Genomic DNA, 10,182 nt, shown 5'->3' with positions numbered 1-10,182 from the left:
CACTTTTTTGAGCCGATATGGGTATTAAGACACTTGGATTAGAAGGGGTGGCGGCCTTCGGATCAAAATGATATATATGATAATTTTTATTTAAGGACTAATAAAAATTAGGGCTATATTAAAACCATATATATAACTATTTTCATAAATTAAAGGAAAAATACTTTTTTACAAACGTTAAAGTGAATAAAAAAACCATGGATTACATGAGCACTTTGGACATTTGTTTTAAGTTAAAAAAGTTGTAAGTTGGACATGGATAACAACTGGGATAGTCCATTGACACCTGTAAAATGCATTCAATGCTAATGTAAATGTTGTCTTGTTTGAATGGATGCACGTGAGGACTCTATCCTTTCGTGGAGTTTCGTTCGCTTGAAGAACATGTCTGTCCTAGACATTCCAAACTCTTACCACTTCTTGGAACATACATTTTAGATTAGTTACTATACTTCTACACTAGAATGAGACCTCATTCTTATAGCAATGTACAAAAATAAGTCTAAGACTGAGTTGTTTTTGTATTAGCCATTGTCACTTGTCTAAATCCAGCTATCTTTTGATTAACTAAAAAGTTCATTTATGTTTTATTATATAAGTAAGGCAACAACACCAAAAAAAAAAACACACACACACACACACACTATGGTTTAACACTATGGAGTTATATATATTTTTCCCCTCATAGGGTTTCTTTAAACCCCCCCCCCCCCCCCCGCCCCTCTCCCCCTATTGACAAAATAGGGCCTTCATTGCTACATTGTGCCACCGACTTGGGTATTGGGCAAAGGGCTCGTAAAAAATCCTCAAAACTATCATTACAGTAGGAAGGCGGCTCCTTCCACCCTCGGACCGTGTAAAGGCGCTCTCTCTCCCCTAGCAGTAATGGCTTCTGACGCGTGAGGGGCTCTCACAGCAAGGGGCGGCTCTTCTCTCTTCACTTCAGACACTCAGGAAGCGTGCATACCAACCTATAAATTCTAAAGGTGAGGGCACTCCTTAGCCCTCACTTAGCTTGAGATTCAGTGTTTGTGTTGGGTAAACCCGTTCTGTGTTATTTCTACTTGAAATTCCAAAAACAATGGAGCTTGCTGCTCGGACTCCACAGGTACTATAGTTTACCTAAACTTTCTTTTGTCGTCAGAGACCGACTGTTGTGTTTTTTAAGATGTTTTAGCATGGGGCTTGATCAAGCCTAATGGGTGTTATTCCTTGACCGACTGTGGTTCTTAAGATGGTTTAGCATGGCATATGGTTGCTAATTACTACATAAGCTCTCAAAGGCTTTTGGAAATCGTTGAACTGACTGCTGATTAGGCATTTTACTGGTTTTTTGGTCTTTTTTGAGTACTCTGCCTAATGGATTTTTCCTAGAGATAGATTGTAGTAGCATAACAGATGGGTGTTGCTACCTACTCTTAGCCCTCAAATGGGGTTGGACCTTACCTGGTTTTTTTTGTGGAAAGGTACCTGGGAATGAGTTTTTTTTGTGGGTATGGGTTTTTTGGTAAAGTACCTGGTTATGGATTATGACATGGTTGGCCTTAATGGGGAGACAGTTGGTATAAACACTAAGTAACTGATTTTTTTGAAACTATTGGGCAGGGGCATGGTTTAGTATTGCCTTAAGAATTCATATACATATAATGGGACAATATGGTGGGCCGTTGGACTGCTTGTGCATAGAAAACAACTGTTTTTTCTTTTTTGCCTTTCTTATGACTGTACCAATGAAGGGAATGGAGTTTGCTTAGTATGGTAACTATGGGCATGCTACACCCCCATCTGCTATGGGCTGAAATGGTATGATATAACATCATGGTAATGCAAATGAGAGGTGCTCCTGACCCTCGACTGGTTTTGCCGCATCTTTTAAGTAAACTATCGGGGTCTGTTTTCTCTTCATACTGTGTGTGGTTGGCACCTTTTAGGCCAGTAACAGATAATGACTGGCTGGAATGATTTGGCATCCATTGGTAGTCAAGTTTTTTTTGTTGTTTTTTGGAAAGGAACTATGTGCAACATACTGCGATATAATCTTGTAAATGGGTTTCTTTGAAAACCGCTACAGGGAATTACCGTTTGCATGCTTTACCTAATCACGGCATAACTGGTCTTTTTTAGAAAAATTGGGGATACTCTTAATAACTGAGGCGTTGTTTTTGCATTACTGTACGATTCTCACTTTTCCTAATCTCGGCATAACTGGTTCTTTCAAAAAATGGGGGTGCCCTTTGCCTGTGTAGCAACTGAGGCACTAGGTACTCTAGATCACTGTGCATGCTCGCATTTTGGAGTAAGGATCATCATCTATATTTGAAAATAAAGCTGGTTATAACCCAACATTTTTTTGGGCTTGCTTATGGTTTATGAAATGGTCCTCTATTCAAACTGTTTGAGAAGGTAAGTATATGGCAGTTTTTTTTTTTTTGGCTTCAACAGTAGCTCGGAAAGAGTGTACCTAACAGTCTTGCTAACCAGTGATACTGGTATCTTATTGATTGGGTAAAAAAAAAAAAGAGAATAAGCGAGGTAGTTATCATCCTCATTTGATACCGTTGGTTAACAAAAGGTAAGTCAGATTTCACATCCCCTTAGCTAAAGGGGTACCTTTGATACCATGGGTTTACTAATTTTTTGAATGTAAGTATATGGCTTATGAGCTATGGCTCTCGAAATAATTTGACTCTTAATGGGCTTCATCATGTAAGAAAATAGACTATAACACTCATTTGTAAAGTAATAAGAAAAGATTGCTAAAAGTACCAGTTCTAATGAATAACCTAGCTTGTCTAAAGTAACTAAAACCTACAAGATGGACATGGATAACAACTGATTTGGTCCATTGATACCTATAATACACATCCAAGGCTAACTGAATTGTTGTCTTGTTTGGATGGATGCAGGTAAGGACTCTATCTTATCTTGGAGGGTTTCTTTTCTTTGGCAAGCAACATTACTGTTATGAAATATCCATTGAAAAACGGGGAAGTTTTTTTACTACCAACCACATTGAAAGAGGATCTATTTCTTACAATCATTGTACTTAGATAATTCTGATACTGAGTTATTTTTGTACAAATTAGTTCATTGATCCTTGGCCAGTTGTCTTTTGAATGTAAAAGTTCAATTATGTCTTATTAAGTAAGATTTAATACAGCTACACACACATCCTATACATAGGGTCTCCCCTCTGGGAAAACCGGGATGCTGGCCTAGGAAATTTTCGGTAGAATAGAGCTCTAAATGGGGACCCATAGTCGTTAAATCCTTCATTGGTAGGCTGGTGATAGGTGGCCCCTTTGTTAGACTCTCTTCTGGTCCCCTGCTCACGGCTACCCTAGTCTCCGACTCAGCCGGTTTAAGGTTTGCAGGACCAAAAAAGACTTTACCTCGAAGACACTTTTCTAATCTTTATATCAACTGTGTTTCAGGACTGCTCACAGTATAGATTGACAGCTCGCATGAGTACAAATCACAACCCTAAGAATCACGCAAAGATCCTTGACTAGATCAAGCTCTTCATAATATACCATGCACCAAAAGATGCCATAGCTGCTAGAACTAGACCTTTCCTTACTAGGAAAGCCAAAACATGTATCACATACTATGGCAAGAAATAATTTACCTGACCTCAACTTTTTTTGCAGACTCTTGCCCTTTCTCAAGGTTTGGAACTCACCTCGGAGCCCCTCTCTATGGTCTCTTCTCTGGTCCTCATATGTATTAGCAGTTTGGATGTGTCACAACTTATTTATGAGTCTGTCCTAATTTCGGACAAAAAACTTTCAGTCTTACATATGTTATCGTTTAACGATTGGGTAAAAATTCTAGCATCTTTAGACAAAGACCCCCTAGAAGGTGTTAATCTACTATCCCAGTACATTGCCCAGCTTCCCGTCCTCGCTTCACAATATCAGCAAGAGCTTGCCCTGTTCTCCTCGTCTGGTGCTGAGCTGACAAATTTCCTTAGAAAACTCTGTGGACTTAATCCATCATTTATTTGCACCCCTAATACCCCTGCCATCCCTTCAACAGGTGGCATCTTTGTCGGGATAGTGCCGCTCTAGAGGCAGTAAAAGAGTTTCAATCTAACCTCTGCTCTCTTAATGATGTCAATCTCCTTGAGATGGTCCCTAAAATCTCAAAAGTCTTTCCTGTCTTACCATTAAGACAAATAGAAATTGAATCTCTCGGTGTAGACCATCAACTCTGGGTTCTACCAAACAAAGCCTTCTTGGCTCCAATTCTTAGCGAAACCTGGGTATACTTGGCCAACCTCCCTGCATCAATGGTGGAGGACTGCAAACTTAAAATTCTAAAAGGAGGACATTTGTTGGACAAAGGTGAACTGATTAAAGCCCCTTTTAACCTACACCTGATCGATCACTCCAAATGCCCATCTAACACTGGATTGCACATACGTACTAAGGGTAGCATGGAGTTTGCTAAAAGTAATCCGGACTTCTACACAGAGTCTATCTGGAACATCTTCCGCCCCTATGTAAAATGTGCTTGCAGATTTCTAGACCCCAAAGCTTCCTGTGAATCAAGCATTATGTGGTTTGACCATGCTATATGGTTTATCCTCAACCATTTGGAACTTTTATTCCCAGAGAAACCAATTGACTTTCATCTGTCCCTCATCTGCTCTTGGCTAGGTGGACAGGCCAAGCAGATTGTGATCACTCAAATTGCCTTTAACATCTTCCGAGGACTGATGCATGATATTCTGAAAGAACTAAAAGCTGAGGAACCCGGTCTTTACCTCACCACATATGCAAATTACAAAGGAGTCAAATTCATCACTCATTTGCTAAAACCATGTATTGACGAAGATGAATCCCCTGCTTTTAAAAGAGCTAACTCTTTAGCTACTCCCAACTCCTTTACCTCCTTTTTTACACCTAGCTCCTCATCTAATCGAGGAAAATCTCGTAGCATTACTATAGGGAGAGGTAGATTCCCGGCTATCAGAAACTTCCCTGAAATCTAACCCCTAAATATATTGCAGGTATCTACAAATCCATGTGGAAGAAGAGTTCTTAGCAAAGTTGATTCGAATTTTGGTGCTACCTACATACACTGTCTTTATCACAACATTCTCCTTGAATGGATCCCACCTAAAAGTCTCTTTTGTGAGTGTTTTGACATATTTTTTGGTAATCATAAACTACTTGACAACATTCTCATTGGATGGAGATATCACCATCCGTTAAAAGGATTAGTTCTTAACAATGACTTTCTTAGACAAAAAACAATCCCTCACTGTACTTGCATTCATTTTTCCGCGGAATTTTAAAGAATGTGGTAACCATGTCTGTACTCAAAACCTCAACATTATCAACAATGCTACAGTACGTAAGCTCCTCGCCAAAGGACTCAATCACATTCCAAACTATCCAAAAAACCCCTACCTTGCCTTAGCAGCTTTACTTAGCTGCCTCACTGACCTTGTCAGTACTCTCCGACCGGAGATGACAGTCCTACCGGACTTAAAGGAGTTAGTTAAGGAATGCTTCCTTAAAAAAATCTCTCTACTTCCTAGAAAGTGGCTTTCTTCTGATAATTCTTGGCTTACACCTCAGTTAGCCGTCGACTTTCAACTTATCTCAGAGAATTGGTTAGTAGTAGGGCTTGACAAAAGCTCCAACTACCCTACTATTATGTGTAAACAACTCACTTGGAAAGCTGCACAGGAACGAGTTGCAGAAAAAGAATTCTATCATACCAACAAATCACCACAAGATATCTCCAACAAAATCTCTAAACATTTAGGACAACTAGGCTACACTATCAGTAACACCAAGTTACCAATACTATTTCCGACTTATAAAATCCACAAACATAAATTCAGGTGGATATCTGATGCCTCCAATTGTATCTTCACAGATATCACCAAAGATATTACTCTTTGCCTTGATCTTATTCTCACAGAATTTGAAATCATTTGTGCAGAAAAACAAAAAAATTGTAAGGATTTCCTTAATATCCAATGCAATCCCTTCTGGCTTACAAAAAATGCCACAAAAGTTACACTTAACGTTCCTCAACATATTTTTCACATCTTTACAACTGATATCACACAGTGCTACGAAAACATCCCACTTAACGGAGATCTTGGCCTTAAAACTGTACTTGCCAAGGTCATTAACTTAGCATTTACCAATGCCAAAAAAAGAAAGCATCTCTTTATCTCTCTTGCCAAAAAACCGAGATGGATTCTAGCATCTCAATCCATTAACCCTTTACACTTTGATAAAACAAAACTATGCTCCTACATTTTCTGGTTGTTAAACAACTGTACTATTGTAGCAGGTGGCGAATGCTATAATCAATGCCTTGGAATTCCGATGGGTTTCTCTTGCTCACCACTTATGTGTAACATCTACTTAGCTTTCTTTGAGTACAAATGGTGCCTGAAAAACATGGAAACCAACCATAAAAATCTCCCACTATTCAAACACACCTTCAGGTATATGGATGACATACTTAGTGTCAACAACAGATTGTTCTCATCTGAGATTGATAAAATATACCCCCATTGCCTAAAAATTGAGCCAACTTCTATCCCGGAGGACTCAACTCTTGGGAACTTCTGCAAAACAGCCCACTTTCTTAACCTATCGATATCCCTTCACTCCCCATCTATAGGAGGATACGACTTGTGATTCATCTGGAAAAAGGATCTTCTTAAACTACCACACATAGAATTCATCAAAAGAAACAGCAATAGGCCCTACAAATCCTCTATCAGCTCCTATATTGGGCTTCTTTACTTAATCTACTACTCTTCTTCTTCACCTTCCATAGCTTGGGAGGAAATTTCAGTACTTATTAAAAAATACTGCCTGAATGGATTTAATCATAATCAGATCCGTAATACCATCACTCAAGCTCTCATTAGGCACAATTGGCCTGGACTGTTATTCCAAAAAGAGAGTCTTTTCCCTCTCATAAGGTAGTAGGCCCATACACAATGGGACTACTACTGACCCATCGTGTGTGGTGCCTGGGTTAGGGCGGGTACACACACACACACTATGGTTTAACACTATGGAGTCATATATATTTTTCCCCTCATAGGGTTTCTTAAAGAAAAAAAAAAAAAAAACACCCCCCCCCCTCCTCCCCCTATTGACAAAATAGGGCCTTCATTGCTACATTGTGCCACCGACTTGGGTATTGGGCAAAGGGCTCGTAAAAAATCCTCAAAACTATCATTACAGTAGGAAGGCGGCTCCTTCCACCCTCGGACCATGTAAAGGCGCTCTCTCTCCCCTAGCAGTAATGGCTTCTGACGTGTGAGGGGCTCTCACAGCAAGGGGCGGCTCTTCTCTCTTCACTTCAGACACTCAGGAAGCGTGCATACCAACCTATAAATTCTAAAGGTGAGGGCACTCCTTAGCCCTCACTTAGCTTGATATTCAGTGTTTGTGTTGGGTAAACCAGTTCTGTGTTATTTCTACTTGAAATTCCAAAAACAATGGAGCTTGCTGCTTAGACTCCATAGGTACTATAGTTTACCTAAACTTTCTTTTGTCGTCAGAGACCGACTGTTGTGTTTTTTAAGATGTTTTAGCATGGGGCTTGATCAAGCCTAATGGGTGTTATTCCTTGACTGACTGTGGTTCTTAAGATGGTTTAGCATGGCATATGGTTGCTAATTACTACATAAGCTCTCAAAGGCTTTTGGCAATCGTTGAACTGACTGCAGATTAGGCATTTTACTGGTTTTTTGGTCTTTTTTGAGTACTCTGCCTAACGGATTTTTCCTAGAGATAGATTGTAGTAGCATAACAGATGGGTGTTGCTACCTACTCTTATCCCTCAAATGGGGTTGGACCTTACCTGGTTTTTTTTGTGGAAAGGTACCTGGAAATGAGTTTTTTTTGTGGGTATGGGTTTTTTGGTAAAGTACCTGGTTATGGATTATGACATGGTTGGCTTCAATGGGGAGACAGTTGGTATAAACACTAAGTAACTGATTTTTTTGAAACTATTGGGCAGGGGCATGGTTTAGCATTGCCTTAAGAATTCATATGCATATAATGGGACAGTATGGTGGGCCGTTGGACTGCTTGTGCATAGAAAACAACTGTTTTTTCTTTTTTTCCTTTCTTATGACTGTACCAACGAAGGGAATGGAGTTTGCTTAGTATGGTAACTATGGGCATGCTACACCCCCATCTGCTATGGGCTGAAATGGTATGATATAACATCATGGTAATGCAAATGAGAGGTGCTCCTGACCCTCGATTGGTTTTGCCGCATCTTTTAAGTAAACTATCGGGGTCTGTTTTCTCTTCATACTGTGTGTGGTTGGCACCTTTTAGGCCAGTAACAGATAATGACTGGCTGGAATGATTTGGCATCCATTGGTAGTCAAGTTTTTTTTGTTGTTTTTTGGAAAGGAACTATGTGCAACATACTGCGATATAATCTTGTAAATGGGTTTCTTTGAAAACCGCTACAGGGAATTACCGTTTGCATGCTTTACCTAATCACGGCATAACTGGTCTTTTTTAGAAAAATTGGGGATACTCTTAATAACTGAGGCGTTGTTTTTGCATTACTGTACGATTCTCACTTTTCCTAATCTCGGCATAACTGGTTCTTTCAAAAAATGGGGGTGCCCTTTGCCTGTGTAGCAACTGAGGCACTAGGTACTCTAGATCACTGTGCATGCTCGCATTTTGAAGTAAGGATCATCATCTATATTTGAAAATAAAGCTGGTTATAACCCAACATTTTTTTGGGCTTGCTTATGGTTTATGAAATGGTCCTCTATTCAAACTGTTTGAGAAGGTAAGTATATGGCAGTTTTTTTTTTTTTGGCTTCAACAGTAGCTCGGAAAGAGTGTACCTAACAGTCTTGCTAACCAGTGATACTGGTATCTTATTGATTGGGTTTAAAAAAAAAAGAGAAGAAGCGAGGTAGTTATCATCCTCATTTGATACCGTTGGTTAACAAAAGGTAAGTCAGATTTCACATCCCCTTAGCTAAAGGGGTACCTTTGATACCATGGGTTTACTAATTTTTTGAAGGTAAGTATATGGCTTATGAGCTATGGCTCTCGAAATAATTTGACTCTTAATGGGCTTCATCATGTAAGAAAATAGACTATAACACTCATTTGTAAAGTAATAAGAAAAGATTGCTAAAAGTACCAGTTCTAATGAATAACCTAGCTTGTCTAAAGTAACTAAAACCTACAAGATGGACATGGATAACAACTGATTTGGTCCATTGATACCTATAATACACATCCAAGGCTAACTGAATTGTTGTCTTGTTTGGATGGATGCAGGTAAGGACTCTATCTTATCTTGGAGGGTTTCGTTTCTTTGGTAAGCAACATTACTGTTATGAAATATCCATTGAAAAACGGGGAAGTTTTTTTACTACCAACCACATTGAAAGAGGATCTATTTCTTACAATCATTGTACTTAGATAATTCTGATACTGAGTTATTTTTGTACAAATTAGTTCATTGATCCTTGGCCAGTTGTCTTTTGAATGTAAAAGTTCAATTATGTCGTATTAAGTAAGATTTAATACAGCTGCACACACACACACACACACACACACACACACACACACACACACACACACACACACACACACACACACACACACACACACACACACACACACACACACACACACACAGATTGATGTGATATGAGAACATCATAGAAGACAAAGATGAGAAGAGAAAGCAAAGGCCTCTACCGACGGGGGTGAAGATTCAGGAGAGAGGGATTGGGTTAGATCGATGCTTGGGGTATAGGTTGGCTAGTGAAGATATGGCCCTCCTATTCATGGACTGCCCAGCTATCAAAGGCCTCGTAGGGAAAATATGCAAGTAGGTCCAAAGAACATGGAAAATTAGTTTTTTCAAGACTGACCTATTCCTTGGAGGTAAGAATTCAGGTAGTCCTAAACTCCTCGTCAGCACTCAGATCGTCAGATACTTCTTCTTATATAATGTATGGCAGACAAGGAACCGCCGTGTGTTTTAAGGAGGTTTTGAGGTGGCAAGCTTCGCAGAAATTATACAAGAAAGCAAAGTGCTAATATGGACACTCGGGCGTAAGCAACACTCGGAGGATTGGTCTAGGACTACTTGTGCCTTGTTGTCAGCAGATGGAATGACTAAGATGGGGGGCTAATCTTG

Source organism: Adiantum capillus-veneris, chromosome 9, assembly GCF_014529385.1.
Source record: "Adiantum capillus-veneris isolate H3 chromosome 9, ASM1452938v2, whole genome shotgun sequence".
NCBI lineage: Eukaryota > Viridiplantae > Streptophyta > Polypodiopsida > Polypodiales > Pteridaceae > Adiantum > Adiantum capillus-veneris.
The sequence above is the reverse complement of the archived record's forward strand: the minus strand, read 5'-3'. Positions refer to the sequence as shown.